Consider the following 17,493-nt stretch of genomic DNA (forward strand, 5'->3'; position numbering starts at 1 on the left):
GAAAAACGTAGGTTACCGTAGATCACTCGATCTACCCATCTAATTTCTAGCATTTTCTGCAGAAGAACATTCAAAGCTTCTGTTCTCTTCTTGTCTAAACTCTTTACTGTCCACGTTTCACTCCCGTACAAGGCTACACCGTACACCAATTCTTTCAAAAACTGCTTGCTATTGCTTAAATTTATATTAGATGTTAGCACATTTCTCTTAGAATACAATAAGTAAAGTATAGAGTATAGTTCCATGTAAAGAAAAGAGTCAGTACAGGAAGTCTAGCAGGTTCAGACATTGTCTGGCAAAAGCAGAAGCTTTTGTGAAGTACGTTAACAAGCCAAGTACATTAACGAATATATTATAGTACTTGCGGGAGAATATCTACTATATGCTATGTTCGCAAATACACTGACGGAAAAAAACCGTAACACAAAAAAAACTAATGTAGAGCAATGAGATTTCGGGATTCATTTGTGTAGGTAATATATTTAAGTGATTAACATTGCGCGATCATAGGTTAATTAATGCAAGAGCCAGATAAACCATTCCAAATGTGAAATGCTGGTACATTAATAACCGGTGTAACCGCCAGAATGTTGAATCCAAGCATGTAAACGAACATGTATTATGTTGTATAGGTGCCGGATGTCGGTTTGTGGGATTGAGTTCCGTGTCTGTTCCACTTGTCGGTCAATGCAGCGATGGTTACTGCTCATTGTGGATGACGCTGGAGTTGTCGTCCAAAGATGTCCCACATGTGCTCGATTGGAGACAGATCTGATGATCGAGCAGACCAAGGCGACATGTCGACACTATGTAGAGCATGTTTAGTTACAACAGCAGTATAAGGGCAAATGTTATCCTGTTGGAAAACACACCCTGGAATACTGTTCTTGAATGCCAGCACAACAGGTCGAATCACCGGACTGGTTTACAGATTTGCAGTCAGGGTGCGTGGGATAACCGTGGTAGTGCTCCTGCTGTCATACGAAATCTCACTGCAGAACATAATTCCAGGTGTAGTTTCAGTGCATCTAGCATGCAGACAGGTTATTTGCAGGTCCTTCGGATTGGATTGTTTTGGGGAAGAGACCAAACAGCGAGGTCATCGGTCTCATCAGATTAGGGAAGGACGGGGAAGGAAGTCGGCCGTGCCCTGTCAAAGGAGCCATCCCAGCATTTGCCTGGAGCGATTTAGGGAAATCACGGAAAACCTAAATCTGGATGGCCGGACGCGGGATTGAACCGTCGTCCTCCCGAATGCGAGTCCAGTGTGCTAACCACTGCGCTACCTCGCTCGGTGCAGGTCCTTAATCGGCGTCATTCGAACCGATACAGGACCATCACTGTTACCAATACAGAGAAAGCCTTCATTAGAAAACACAACAGACCTGAATGCTGCCGTCCAATGAGCTCTCTCTTGACACCACTGAAGAGGAAATGGCGGTGATTTGGGGTAAGTGGAATGTGCATTACAGCGCATCTGGCTCGGAGATGTTCTGGAAATAATCGATTTGTAACAGTTCGTTATAGCTGCTGGTAAATCTTTCGTGATGTGAGGTCGTGGTCCAAGAAACTCTTCTGTTCCTGACATTTCGTCCAGGACTGCGCTGGTCATTCACAGAGGCGCTTCTCCGATGAGTCTTGCCGAGGGGCCGGTCCGATGTCCGAGAGCGACACATATACTGTAGGAAAGGGGGGCGTGGTAGAAGTAACAAATAATATAACATTGTAGATAAAATTTCTGTTTCAGAAAACTTCACTTCGTGTTAACCTCACTGAAGAGCATCTCTGCTACAGCTGATTTATTTTTCCTAGTCGGCAAAGACTTGTATGCTCTTCTACAACGTTAAATTATTATCCACGACTCTGTAGAGAAGTCATTGAAATTTATAAGAATCATGATAATTTTAATAGGAAAGAGGAGGCAATGAAACTTTGTGAGATATGGACAGTTGCTCTGCAGAATCACTAGACGATTTTATCTTTGACAAGACGATAACGATAGTTATTTTTTATCTTTGATAAGGATTATCTCTGCTCATCACTTAAAAGTTCGTGGCGCCCTTCATCGGTAATGCTGGAATTTAATATGGTGTTGTCCCACCCTTAACCTTGATGACAGCTTCCACTCTCGCAGGTATACGTTCAATCAGGTGCTGGAAGGTTTCTTGGGGAATGGCATCCCATTCTTCACGGAGTGCTCCACTGGGGAGAGGTGTCGATGTCGGTCGGTGAGACCTCGAACGGAGTCGGCGTTCCGAAACATCCCAAACGCGTTCTATAGGATTCAGGTCAGGACTCTGTGCAGGCCAGTCCATTACAGGCATGTTATAGTCGTGTGACCACTCCGCCACAGGCCGTGCAATATGAGCAGGTGCTCGATCGTGTTGAAAGATGCAGTCGCCATCCCCGAATTGCTCTTCAACAACGGGAAGCAAGAAGGTGCTTAAAACATCGATGTAGGCCTGTGCTGTGATAGTTCCACGCAAATCAACAAGGGGTGCAAGCCCCCTCCATGAAAAACATGACCACACCGGAACACCACCACCTCCGAATATTACTGTTGGCACTACACACGCTAGCAGATGACGTTCAACTGGCATTCGCCATACCCAAACCCTGTCATCGGTCACCACATTGTGTACCGATATTCGTCACTCCACACAACGTTTTCCCACTGTTCAATCCTCCAATGTTTACGCTCCTTACACCAAGCGAGTCGTCGTTTGGCATTTACTGGCGTGACGTGTGGCTTATGAGCCATGAAATCCAATTTTTCTCACCCCCTGACTAACTGTCATAGTACTTGCAGTGGCTCCTGATGCAGTTTGGAATTCCTGTGTGATGGGCTGGATAGATGTCTGCCTATTACACATTACGACCCTCTTCAATTGTAAGCGGTCTCTGTCAGTCAACAGACAAGGTCTGTCTGTACGCTTTTCTGCTGAAAATGTCCCATCACGTTTCCACTTCACTATCACATCGGAAACAGTAGACCTAGGGACGTTTAGGCGTGTGGAAATCTCTCATGCAGACATATGACACACCCAATCACGTGACCACGTTCGAAGTGCTTGAGTTCCGCGGAGCGCCCCATTCTGCCCGCTCACGATGCCTAATGACTACTGAGATCGTTGATATGAAGTACCTGGCAGTAGGTGGCAGCACAATGCACCTAATATGAAAAACGTATATTTTTGGGGGTGTCCGGATACTTTTGATCACATAGTGTATATGTCGCTCTCGGACGTCCGACCAGCCAGTCGGCAATACTCAGCAGAGGAGTCTCTGATGATGGCCAGCGCAGTCCTGGACGAAACGACAGGAACAGAAGAGTTTGTTGGACCACGACCTGACATCCCGAAAGTTTTACCAGCAGCTATGTCATCCGATCGTGAAAGCCTTCATTCTATGATCACTTCGTTAGGTCTCTGTGGTGCCAACTGCTGCTCAAGTTGCTGCTGCAGATGCAAAGCGCGAGAGCCATTCGTCGAACATGATGGTCTTCCCTCTCGGTAATGCCACGTGTTCATCGGGAGCCCAGTCTTCTTACAACCACACATTCTTGTGAGCACTGCTGTCAGCAATCATGTACAGTGGCTACATTCCTGCCAAGTCTTTCTGCAATATCACAGAAGGTACATTCAGTTTCTCGAAGCCCTGTTATATGACCTCGATCAACCTCAGTGAGGTGTTGATAATGGCGTCTTTGTCGCCTTAAAGGTATTCTTGACTAACTTCAACTCACCACGACCTGTTAGAAAGGTACCTAACGCTCACGAAAGTTCAGCGTGTATTTAAGGTAAGCCTGATTTGGATCCTCATAGCGGCGCTACTAGTGCCACTCTTATGCAACTGGCGCGAAATTTGAATAGACACCATTTTTCAGATGTAGAACTTTCGTCTATGTCTCACCAACTCCTTCTTGGAGTTCTGGTCTGTTTCATCATTGTATAGAACTGCCAGTCGGAAGTTCCATGGAGCTTTTCGGGAATGGTGCTGTTGCATAGAGAGAAGTCGCAACGCTAGAAAATTGTAAAGAAATGCAAGTAGACCTGGAGAGGATCGACGCTTGGTGCAGCGAGTGGCAATTGACTCTCAACACAAAGTAAGCGTGTTGCGTGTATGTAGACAGAAAGACTCATTATTGTGTGAGTACACGATTGCAGTGCTATCAATGAAAGCAGTCCGCAGCTCGTGGTCGTGCGGTAGCGTTCTCGCTTCCCACGCCCGGGTTCCCGGGTTCGATTCCCGGCGGGGTCAGGGATTTTCTCTGCCTCGTGATGACTGGGTGTCGTGTGATGTCCTTAGGTTTGTTAGATTTAAGTAGTTCTAAGTTCTAGGGGACTGATGACCATAGATGTTAAGTCCCATAGTGCTCAGAGCCATTTGAACCATTTGAATGAAAGCAGTTACTTCCTTAAAATATCTAGGAGTATGCTTGTGTAGCGGTTTGAAGTGAAATGGCCACATAAAATTAATAGCGGGTAAAGCAGGTGCCAGGCTGAGATTCATTGGAAAAATACTCAGGAAGTGTAGATAGAAGAAATAGGAAAGATCCAACGAAGAGCAGCGCGCTTGTTTATTGGTTCATTTAGTAAGCACGAAAGCGGCACAGAGATGATGAACGAGCTCTAGTGACAAACGCTGCAACAGAGGCGTTCTCCATCACGCTACGGTTTATAGTTAAAGTTTGTACATTCCTAGAAGAGTCAACCAAAATATTGCTTCCTCTTACGTATAACTCGCGAAAATACCACGAAGATACAATTAGATTCGGGCCCACACGGGGGTTTCTCGCAGTCAGTAGATCTTCTTGCGAACGATTTACGACTAGGAAGAGAAAACGTGGGAAGTGAGAGTGGTACACTGCAGTGCACTCACCCACACAGCGCAAGGTGGCTTACGAAGCATATAGATTTAGATGTATTCTGTGATTCATCGTTTAAGTTATTCCATATTCTTAAACGTCCCCTTATACGGTGGGAAAGGTTAATAATTTTATAAACTTAACTTCCTACAAATAACGTTATTCCACAAGGAATTGGAAGTAATAATTGAGAATTGCTATTTGAGAGCTTTAAGTTCACACTGATTTTGCGTGTAAAATGAAATGAAAATGAACTTGATGGCGCTAGCTCACATATACGCTTATACAGGTAATTTATAGTTAGCTTTCCAAATAATACATATTTCTCAAGACATATACAGACACCTCGATAAATGAAGAAATACGTATATCCCGTTGCCATAATAATTAAAGAGAAACACAGATCAAAGGAGGAACAATTTCTTTACGGATATATGTTGTCGTCCACGTTGGTGGCTTACATAACAGGTTGAAAATTGCCAGAGAATCATATACTGAGATGGTGGACAAAGGAACTGACGTGTAGCGCTTGACCGTGGCTCAGCTAATGGTCGTATGTTTCCTTCAGCACACTGTGAAGCGTTTTCTCTTCACTTTTATACCTACTCAGCAAACATGTGGGCTTTCTGTGTCCACCTCCCATTATCTGTGTGACCTACTTGGCAAACTCGTGCCATTAGAGGCACTGGACCGTCGTGTTCGGCGTAGACTCATCAGCCCCGCTCATCCGCCAACACAATAGGCGGAGAAAGCAGCAATTCTGGGCAAGCTGCCCATACAGGAACTTTTAATGGCGTTCGCGCGTGTTTACTACACGCCTTAAACGATTTCCAGATGTAACTACGCGGACGCACCCCAGCTCGAGTAGAAATCGGGGAGTTGATGGCCGCTTTCTACATTTAGTTCGCGTTTCGTGTCTTCCGTCTTTGCTGTCGCTTTTACAGCACTGGCCACCAAATGGTTAATTGCGAGCTACCAGTAGCAGTTCGTGGCTACATTTTCAGTGGCTCCAGCACCGTTGGCTGCACTGTCGCCAGCTTATTCCAAACTCCAGTTGAAAAGTCTTGTCCTTCCTTCACAAGTGTTTACGTGTTAGCTGTTCAAGAGTGGCGAATGAAAGTAAAGCACAAAACGCTAATCATTTTTGTCGAAACCTGCCTAGTTGTCAAAGATGGGGTGTCTAAAAAACCTGCTTCTCGGATCGCTAGACAACAATTCAAGCAAACCGTATTAATGAGTTTTATTACGAAATGTACATGACAATACGTAACTTTGTGTTGGATAGATGTGTCGCAAGCAAAGGGCAACAGACAAAATAAACAATGTTCTTCAGTATATACAATTCCTAATTCGCTGGTCTTGAAGCGCCTAATTTGATGTTGCTGTAGAACTGGGCCGCGACGTGGTTCAAAAATGGCTCTAAGGTCATCAGTCCCCTAAAACTTAGAACTAATTAAACCTAACTAACCTAAGGGCATCACACACATCCATGCCCGAGGCAGGATTCAACCTGCAACCCTAGCGGTCGCGCGGTCCCAGACTAGCGCCTAGAACCGCTCGGCCACCCCAGCCGGCTCGGCGCGGTGCTTATGTCCTCTTCGCATAGAGGCCACTGCCGTCGCATTTTCGCCCTGGAAAGGGGCCGGACAGTGTGCAGTTGGCTGATGTCTTCTTCATAGCCCTCTCTGCTCCCTCCTTTCTGACTGGCGTGCCAGAGCTTGACTTTACGTCTTAACGATTTTCATTCGGAAAGTGAAGAAGACTGCCTCTTCCCAGGGGCTAAGGGCAATGGTATGTCGTTGCTGTGGAATGCAAGCATGGGAATGAAAAGAATCATAGAAGGCTACTATAATATCATTCATTCAGTAATTGGTTTTCTCCTCTACACTCAGCTCCTAAAAAGAAAAAAATAAGTGATCTAAAAAATACATCAGATACATGAGCTCAATGAACTGCTATAACTAATCCTGCCACATAATTATTTCACTTTTAACAACAAAATTTACAAGCAGGAACATTATCTCGCAATAGGCAGCAGTTTGGGAGGAATCCTTGCAGATATTTACATTAATCACACAGAAAATCAATTTTTTGGGTCAGAATGTTTATTTAAAGATAAGATAATTTATTACAAAAAGTATATTCATCATACCATTATCCTGGACAATGGTACAACAGAGGAGATTGAATAACAAGCAAATGAACTCAATTGTGTGCCCAATAACATTCACTTTAAAACATCAAACTAACAAAAGTGTCTTAATCTTATGGTCTCTAATGTAAATAACAAACATGCTTCTCAAATTTATCGATTATTCACCACAAGTGATGCTGTCGCAAACACCCATTACAAAAAAAATGGCATTCTTCAGATCTACACTTGATTGTATACACAGTGTCCCACCAATGTCGCCAACAGTTAAAGTGAGCTCCCCACCAGTTTCAAGTGAAAAAAACACCAAAAAACAACAAACAAAAATGCCTCTAGTCTCAAATAGCAAAAAGTTTCCACTATTTTTTAAATTATTATGAGAGAAAACTATAAGTATATTAGTGATTAGTTAACTTTATTATTAAGTAATAAAATATTCACAATCATTAAATGAAAATACAATAAACAAATCAGCAAGTCAAAGTCAGGAGCATAAAGTTCTATAACAGCTAATTATTTAAATGAATTCGTCTTATTCAGTTGAATCATTTTTGTCTCATCATCGTCGTCGTCGGTTTCAGATTGATACGATTCTTTGGTACTGATTTGTTTTACAACGTTTATTGGAATTTCATATTCGTTGCAGCATTTTTCTTTCCAACCTCAAACCGCAGCGTATTCTTAACATAGCAGTTAAAAGATTTAACTTCATCCTATTCATATTACCAAATAGTCTCTCAACATCGACATTGGAATGAGGCAGCATTAGGAGAGTAATCGCAAAAGTCGCTAATTCCTCAGATCTGGATTCCCCTTGAGCTTCTTAGAAATGCAATACCTCATTCCAAAATATTTTTGTTTCTTTGGTTTCGTTCAAAAAATGAATTTGTCACCACTGATCATCCACTCTTGCTATAAATTCTACACTTTTATTGAACTGAACCATTATATCAATTAGATTTCCTTTGATCGGTTTTACATCTTTGACCATTCTTTGACTAAGTAAATTGTTGCAGATTGTCACTATGCAGCCTAAAATTGCTTTTAAGTCAGAGCCCATTGGCAATAAAAAAGAAAGGAAGAAGCAAGATTTGCATTATTCACAGCCATTTATACTAGTATACGTGTAGTCGACCATTTGGGAGAAGTAATTAATCACAGTTATGAAAAAGATATCGAAAAAGTTCAGCTGCACCGAACTAAGTGTACCTTAAGTGCTTGTTCAACATTTATTCTGGAAATTTTTTTCATTAATATCAAATTTTCTAGTAACATGTTTTTTTTTATTTCTTCAAACAGATTTGCTATAAATGTTATGCACCGATTACGCAACATTTCTTCATTCTCCCGTGATAATCCTTTTTCTCTCATTTCAAGCAACTGCTTTTCAAAGCGGAATCCCAGATAACATCTTCCGTGGAAGAAATGATGAATATTTCGGGTAAAACTATTAACTCTATTTGCAGGTAACGGAACTTTTCTGACAAGCAAATCTATCAGGTTGGTCCACTCATCAAACAGTTTGGTGTGATCTGTATCTTTTGATTCAAACATTTTATTGACTGTTTATTTCAGTTAATATTGGATATAAAAATGAAATATATGCGTAATCAATATTGTTCGCACACTTAGCGTGCAATAACTCTCCTGTGTGACACCATTCGCGCACTTTAGCTACGGAAAAATGTGTTTTTATCTCTGACCATTGGGTGTATATTCTTGATACCGTGGATTCTATTGATAACCGCCTTGTCTGGCACGCTTGCACTATTTTTAACGGTCTCTGTCCATCGTTCGTGGTTTTGTATAGCTCCTTATAAAGAGTTTGTCTGGAAGAGGAGCGACTAAACCAATCATATGTCTCTTTAATTAAAAACTCCAAATTTCTCGATAAAAACTCTTTTGCGTCAACTGAAACAGCCAGTTGCAAGCGTACTAAAATCAGGTGTGGTACCTCTTCTTTCAATTTCGTAAATACTCCGTTATTTACTCAAACCATTAGAGAGGAATTACCTGTACCAATACCCATTAAATTTTCAAGTCGCAAATCGAGTCATTGAAGTGTCTTCTTTATAGGAGAGACAACAGCTTCAGCATTACACTCGCACAGTTCAGCAAGGTCAAGGTATGTAGATACTATTTTTTGATGTAATTTACTGTAACAAACTATAATCAATCCCAAGCATTTACGTACAGCAATATTAGTAGATTCATCAATTAATAACCTAAATAGTTGATCTTTGCAATCTTGTTTTAGATCGTCAGTGAAATGCGGTGCTAACACGCTTTTTGTAACTGAGGTGCACTTAGTTCGGTGCAGCTGAACTTTTTCGATATCTTTTTCGTAAATGTGATTAATTACTTCTCCCAAATGGTCGACTACACGTATACTAGTATAAATGGCTGTGAATAATGCAAATCTTGATTCTTCCTTTTTTTTTATTGCCAATGGGCTCTGACTTAAAAGCAATTTTAGGCTGCATAGTGACAATCTGCAATAATTTACTTAGTCAAAGAATGGTCAAAGATGTAAAACCGATCAATGAATGACTAATCAATTAAAAAAAAGGTTACTAACCTTTTTTTTGTAGATGTTTCTTTGACATCCAACTCTACCGCAAAATTTGCAGTTCGCTACCTGACCCGTAGTACTTTCAGTAACTTGAAGCCTATCTATTAAACGTGCGTCTTGAAGCGAAGAATCCCGAAACTTTTGCGTATATTGTGGTTTCGGCATGGTTATACACGTATGAAGTCGTGAAATAGAACCATACAATGAGAATCACAATTGTATAGTGCACACCACGAACGACGACAGTCGAGTCACTTTCTCTGTGCATCTGACGTGACGCACCCTGCGTGAGCTAACAAGCACTCTGTGTTTATTCGAAGCGACAATGAAATAAGTAAGCACCCATTGTTTGAAACCGGTTGCTGCATTCCCTGCACCTGCGCAAGCCGTCTTCGCTCGCGAAATGAACTATAAATAGGTGCTATTAAATACTGTTCATTCTACAGGGAATCCCCGCATGCACTCTATCGAGTGTGATGGTTCGTTTGATGTCACATTGTAATGCATCAAATACTTAAATACTCCTGAAATCAAATAAAGTAGAAATAACATATTTTGAAACATATAAATAGCTTAGTGGTTGAGAGATGGCATTTTCAGTAACTGAAACTGAATACTACTAAACCACTATAAAATCCACCAGCCACTAGAAGCAATATTTCGCCTCTAAAAGGAGGGTATAAACCATCAGTTTTAGTGGAAAATCCACTAAGTTTGCAACACTAAGTCCCACTTAGTTCTCTTGATGAACGAAAAGAAATTAACATTATCAAAGAAATTCCACACAGGAATGGGTACAACTCAGATATAACTGATAAATTTCGCAACTACATCAAAAAGGAACACTGTTCACATCCTAAACCAGATTCATAAAAACAGATACTCAATTGCATCCCCTTTATAGAAACAATTTCATACCAAGTTGCTAAGCTTTTTCCTAACGGTGTTATTCAAATATACTTCAGCGCTAACATTATTCTGACAATAGCACATCATTCACTGCAGCAAGACAAATAGCCAGTGTTGCAGCAAACCAGGTATTTACATACTTTTATGTGATGATTGCCCACAGTTCTCCATAGGTCACACACGAATGAATCTCACTATAAGATATTGAGGCCACATGGATGTCTCGCGACTAAATTTATAGACCCACTTTTGCAACATATCTGAAAGAACATGGCCACTCGGCCATAGTCATTGAAGACAACCTGCAGATACTACACACTGTCACCAAAGCAAAGAAAATTAATCTTAAGTGTGAACTTTTCAGCATGTCTACATTACTGTAATTGTTCCGGGGTACAGCACATTTATATAGACTGTGTTCAGACAGACTGTTATGATAGTTATGCATGTTCTACATCTGGTTGTGTCATATTTGACAAAAATATATTTTTGATCCATTGATGAACACCGTTTTTTCTCCTGTGAAGGTGGTTGTACTAACTGAAACCCGTAGAGAATGAAAATACAATCGTACAGCTGATGGAACAAATATACGTTTTTCAATATATTTAACATCCCTAGACAGTCACCTGCGAAAAGTGTTATCTTCTTGAAGAGCTCTAAATTTACGTCCATAGTTTGAACGCACCACACGCCCGTCTCTGTGAACAAGTAGACGTCGCAAACAAGTCATTTCTACACGTTTTTGGTGAAATATTTAACAATAATTTCATCTAAATACCTAAATTGTAATATAAAAATCCAAGGTATGAACACAGATCACCTCACACTCACTCCCAACTTACTTAACCTATATCATTTGATAATGACTATTTAACGTAATATAATTCACAAGCATCCATTCGATGACTACAGAGGAAAAAATCGCAACACGAAGAAATAATTAATGTAGAGTAATGAAATTTCGGGAATACATTCCTCTTAGGTTACATTTTTCATTGACTAACATTGCATGATCACAGGTTAATGTAAGCCACCGCAAATGCGAAATGCTGGTACAATAATAACCGGTGTAGGCGCCAGAATGTTGAATGCAAGCACGCAAACGTGCATGCATTGTGTTGTACAGATGCCAGATGTCAGTTTGTGGGATGGAGTTCCATGCCAGTTCCACTTGGTCGGTCAATACAGGGACGGTTAATGCTGTTTGTGGATGATGTTGGAGTTGCCGTCCGATGAAGTCCCGTATGTGCTCGACTGGAGACAGATCTGGTGATCGAACAGACCAAGGCGTAATGTCGACACTATGTAGAGCATGTTGGGTGCTATGTGAGGAAGCGTTATCCTGTTGGAAAACATCCTCTGGAATGCTGTTCATGAAAGGCAGCACAATGGGTCGAATCACCAGACTGACGTACAGATTTCGCAGTCAGGGTGCACAGGATAACCATAAGAGTGTCGCACGAAATCGCACCCCAGACCATAACACCCGGTGTACGACCAGTGTATCCAGCATGCAGACAGGTTGTTTGCATGATCTCAACTGGCGTCCTCCTAATCAACACACGGCCATTACTGACATAGAGGAAGAACCAGTTTTCATCATAAAACACAACAGACCTTCATCCTGCCCTCTGATGAGCTCTCGCTTGACACCGCTGAAGTTGCAAGTGGCGGCAGTTTGGGGTCACTGGAATACACGTTACAAGGTGATTTGCTCGGACCTGTGCTTGAACTAACCCATTTGTAACAGTTCATTGCGTCGCTGCGGTGCCAACTGCTACTCAAAGTGGTTCGGCAAATGCAGTACGATGCACCAGAGCCATACGCCGAGAACGAAGATCTTCCCTTTCGGTAGTGCCACTTAGCCGTCCGGAGGCTACATTCCTGCCAAGCCTTCGGCAGTATCGCAGAAGGAATATCCAGCTTCTCGTAGCCCATCACATGACCTCGTTCAGACTCAGTGAGGTGCTGATAATAGCATCTTTGTCGCCTTAAAGGCCTTCCTGACTTACATTAACTCACCACGTCCAATCTGAAAGGTGACTAAAGCTCGCGACCGTTACAGTGCGTATGTAAAGCAAATCCGATTTGCACCCTCATAGCGGTGCCAATCTTATGCGACTGGCGCGAAATCTGAATAGATATCATCGTTCAGAAATAGTAACGCGCCTAACAATTTTCGTTTACGTCACACAACTGCTTCTTTCTTCAGCGATTTTTTCCCGTCAGTGTATTATAAATGGCAGTGGGGTTCCATAATCATGTAACAATACCATTTTCGTAATTTGTAATATCTGTTCTAAGCTCTTTGAGCATAAGCTCTGTGTTCCAATGTAAACGCATTGGATGTTGTGAGTGCATGTCCGTCTGTAGTTACTAACATGTAAAGAGCCAATAATGTAGGTATCACAGCCATAATATGGAAGTTCCAATGACTACCTTGATGACTCATATATGGTTGTATGAAAAGTCGAAATATGTGTTCAAGTAATGTGGTAAATGTAGCGTGGAAACGATATGGATATTCCAGCTATACGTAAGTACACCGAGATTTTCAACAAATATAGCTTAGCCACTTGCAGTTTTTTTCAGTTGTGTCTATTTAGTATCATCCCATTATCTGTTTTTTATTTAAACATTGATCTCCAACATTAAATGTGGAGACATGTAAATGAATGTAAACCACCTGAAGAAGGGCATAACCCCGAAACCGGGCGTGTATCAAATAAAATCACCGATTGTGACTGGTTGCAGTTATTATTTTACACCCAATAAACTAGTAGTTCGACAGCTGTTATACAATAAAACAGAAAACATGAATAAGATTGCCACTGAAGCATCGAACAGTGTCACTAGAATCTTCAATCGAAAGCAGATATCGTATGAGGACGATTAAATGTTTAAAGAAGATTTTTTAGAGGCTTGGAGTGCGTTGCATAAGAACTTTAAAAACGAATCTGAGACAATTTCTGCTGCAAGACCAATGCAGTTTTCTGTCTACACAATGATGAGGCGATTTGAGCTTATGCGTTCTAATGTTTCCCAACTGAAAAATGTTTTTTTTTTTCATGGAGCTGTTGTTTTACACTTCAATTCGTCGAATGAACAAGAGACGTCGATACTGCTCAGCTAGCTATTTTTGTAAAGACGATTTCTGATGACTTCGCAAAGGAGAAAGTCATTACTATTAAGCGAAGCACCGCGGTACAAAACGTCTTTTCAAAGATAAAGACATTTATTACTTTTGAGAAAATTCTCATGTATAAAATGATGGCCCTCATAACAGGTGGTGCCTCAAGTATGGCTTAAGATAAGGACTCATAGTAATGTGTCGGCAAGATGAAACTTTTTTCCCCATTTCCTTTCATGTCGCTGTATTATTTTCCTGCAGGCCCTGTGGGGAAAATTTCTCAAACTGAATGGCATTATGGTGCTAATGGTGAAAGTTGTATACAAAATGAGGCGTTTGTCCAAAACACTGACATGAAATGGGTTGCGAGTATGAAGACCCACTGCATTTACAGGTACGACGGTTGAATAAGGGGCTCGTTCTGTAGCGTTTAAGTGCCTGCAATAGTAGGATCTCTTTAGAAAAAGCAATGAATCCTAACATGAACTTGAAAGCCCAATCTGACTGCTAGATTTTGCGGTTTTGGTCAACTTCACAGAGAAACTTGATGAACTAAACTACAAACTCCAAAGCAAGGACAAATATTTAGGAGAAATAAGTCCTGGTGTTGAGGCGTTTTCAGTAAGGCTTGAGTTGTGGGAAAAAATCTTAGCCTGGTGGGATCAAACACTTCACTTGCTTGAAAAATAATACGGAGAATCAGTTATCACAACACCTCAATGGCAAAAAAAGGATGAAATCCAGAATGAGATTTTCACCCTGCAGCGGAGTGTGCGCTGATATGAAACTTCCTGGCACATTAAAACTGTGTGCCCGACCGAGACTCGAACTCGGGACCTTTGCCTTTCGCGGGCAAGTGCTCTATCATCTGAGCTACCGAAGCACGACTCAGGCCCGGTACTCACAGCTTTACTTCTGCCAGTATCTCGTCTCCTACCTTCCTAACTTTACAGAAGCTCTCCTGCGAACCTTGCAGAACTAGCACTCCTGAAGTTTGGAAGGTAGGAGACGAGATACTGGCAGAAGTAAAGCTGTGAGTACCGGGCGTGCGTCGTGCTTCGGTAGCTCAGATGGTAGAGCACTTGCCCGCGAAGGGCAAAGGTCCCGAGTTTCGAGTCTCGGTCGGGCACACAGTTTTAATCTGCCAGGAAGTTTCATATCAGCGCACACTCCGCTGCAGAGTGAAAATCTCATTTCTGGAAACATTCCCCAGGCACGCAGTCGGCTTTCAGCCGTGTTACCGTGCGGACGGGCTCGGCGCGCCGGGCAGTGCTCCGCAGGTGTTGTTGTTTACCCGCTAGCGCGCGGTCGCGTCGTTGTCTTGCCGTATAGTACCTGTACCGACCCGACATGGCGTTCTCATATCGAAAAGCTACAATCAAACTAACGTTCAACGCATCGTACACGAGACCGAAGGCCCATGAAATTGAACGGTTTCTACGAGACATCATGCACATCGAACCACAAGAACTGATAGGAATTCATCTGTCTATTGTAACCAGCACAGTGTATCTCAAACTGATTGACGAAGCGGCCTGCGACAGATTACTCCAACGATCTGCAAACGGCTTTCGCTTCTGTCACGCAGACGGTAACGTGAGCGTGGTAGGAGTTGACCATGCTGGTCTGGGGGTGCGTACCGTGCGCATCTTTGAACTACCGTTCGAAGTTCCTGCCAACCTAGTCGTTGATGCGCTGCGGCCATACGGCACAGTTCTGAGCCACACAGAGGAGAAATGGAACACATTCGAAACGTACCCTGTCCTTAACGGGGTACGACAAGTGCGCATAGAACTTAAGAAGCACGTTCCATCGTATGTTTTCGTTGGTGGCTGCCGCGCAATTGTTATATATGATGGACAACCGAGGACCTGCTCGGGCTGCGGCCAGGAGGGCCATGTTAGAACTGAGTGTCTGCAGCGCCGCCTCGTTCAGGTGCCCCGCAATGAACTTCCCCAACGATCCACTATGACCTCTCTCCCGCTAACATATGTGGAGGCGGCACGACACGATGTGATGGATGATCAAAACCTGCTACCTCCTCAAGCCGCTGCCAGCTCCGTTGGAGAGTCAGCGCCGTCGACGACGCCGCAGCCCAACGGTGCAGAGGTTCCTACAGCCTCCGCCCACCGCAGCGTCGTGGGCACCCAGCCACCGTCACTGTCGTGATCAGACACAGGGGTTCCTAGCGACCGAGACTGTGTCGAGCCCCGCCCTCCAGTGGATGTCGAATCTCGGACCCGAAAGCAAAAATCACCCAAGCGACACAAGAAGAGACGATTGTCAGCTGACGAACACGACAGGAATGTGAAGCCGGCGGAAGACATCGACTTCGTTGACTCGCCCACAATTGCAACGGACTCCAGTGGCACCATTCACCAGAAGGTGCCTGAAGACAAGGAACACTCTCCTAAATCTGGTGGCCCAGAAAACGAGGCGCACTGCGTCGACTCCCAAAATGTGGGCTCCTGTGAAAGCGTACAGCCCCCAATGACATCACAATCGTCTCTTGGTGATTGGGCAGACGATATGGAGGCAGATGATGCACAGCAAACATCAATATCTCCACCAGAGCCCGTGGCTGACATTGAGCCCGGAGGGCTCTGCCAGTCAGGGACTCCTACGGCACAGTAATGCACAGCATGCAGATGGATGGCTGTGTGGTGTGTGAGATCACTGTGGGATTGCAACGGCACACTGCCTCCGCCACTTGATATGTCTCAGTCATACCGTGTGGGAACAGTCAACGTAAATGGTGTCCACTCCACTGTCAAGACCCGCATGTTACACGACATGATCAGAGCGGCAGACTTGGACATTGCCCTTCTCCAGGAGGTCCGTCCCGAGCTGCGTTTAGACTTATATGGCTACGCCACGTACAGCCTACCCGTAGGTGATGGCGCAGGAGGAACGGCCATCCTTCTCCGAGATGGCATAGACGCGACGGACGCGACGTACTTGCCGAACGGGCGAGGCATCGCACTCACACTTGGCGCAGTCCGCCTCGTTAACGTCTACGCTCCCTCCGGTAATTCGCACCGTGGTGACAGGCATGTCTTCTATTCGGAGGAGTTGGCCTCACTTTTGCAAGGAAATATGGACCATTACATAGTGGGCGGCGATTTTAACAGTGTTCTGCGGCCCGAGGACCAGATACCGCATTACGTCCCATGCCCGGCTCTACAAGCATTAATACGTGACCTCGCGCTCCACGACACATGGCTCTTACATCATGGGACCCAGAGTGGATATACGCACTTTACCAGCCATTCTGCCAGTCGTCTGGACCGGATATACGTCTCGCGTGCCCTCCGCACAGCAACCCGTGATGCCGAACTCTGGCCGACGGCCTTCACGGACCATCTCGCGTACATCTGCACTGTCACCTTGCCCCGACAACTCACAAGACGCAGCAGGGGCCCGTGGACGCTGAACGTCTCCCTCCTTCGCGAGGAAGCGTGTCGGCGAGCAGTCACTGACACGTGGCGTCGATGTATCAGGCGCCTGCCTATGTATGCTTCCACGTTACTGTGGTGGCTGGGATGTGTCAAACCTGCCCTCCGAAAGACCTTGATGGCCTACAGGCGAGACAGATCGCATTGGCAAAGGGCGGCATCGGAATTTTATTATACAGCGTTACGTGAGCTGGCGACGCAACCGCCGTCTCCCGAACGTCAGATGTCCGTACAGCGCATCAAAGCTCGTCTACTTCGCATCAGGACAGAGCAGCTAGACGGTGTTCGCATCCGTGCGCGAGTGCAAGACTGTATCCCCAACGAAACAGCGTCAGTGTATCACATTGTGCGCGAGAGGCGCCACCGCAGACGTCAGCTCATTACGGCGGTAAACACGGAGGACGG

This window comes from Schistocerca piceifrons, chromosome 4 (assembly GCF_021461385.2).
Source record: "Schistocerca piceifrons isolate TAMUIC-IGC-003096 chromosome 4, iqSchPice1.1, whole genome shotgun sequence".
In the NCBI taxonomy this organism is placed as follows: Eukaryota; Metazoa; Arthropoda; class Insecta; order Orthoptera; family Acrididae; genus Schistocerca; species Schistocerca piceifrons.